The sequence below is a fragment of the Erythrolamprus reginae genome, chromosome 7, assembly GCF_031021105.1.
Source record: "Erythrolamprus reginae isolate rEryReg1 chromosome 7, rEryReg1.hap1, whole genome shotgun sequence".
Classification (NCBI taxonomy): domain Eukaryota; kingdom Metazoa; phylum Chordata; class Lepidosauria; order Squamata; family Dipsadidae; genus Erythrolamprus; species Erythrolamprus reginae.
In genome coordinates, this window is record NC_091956.1 from 4,000,987 (window position 1) to 4,001,308 (window position 322).

Sequence of the window (322 nt, forward strand, 5' to 3'; positions counted from 1 at the left end):
TTCACTGCAGTTGAATTGAATCTCATGGTTGTTAAATGAATCAGGCTTCCACTTTTATTTATTTATTTATTTTTATTTTATTCATTTGTCCAATACATAAATACATAGGAAGAGAAAATAGACGTGTAGTAATATATATAAGGGTAAAAGTGAACTTAGAGGAGAGGATATATGAAAGGAAGAGAATATATAAGATAGGTGAAAGAAAGGAGAGACAATTGGACAGGGGACGAAAGGCACAACTGGTGCACTTATGTACGCCCCTTACTGGCCTCTTAGGAACCTGGAGAGGTCAAACGTGGAGAGTCTAAGGGAGAAATGT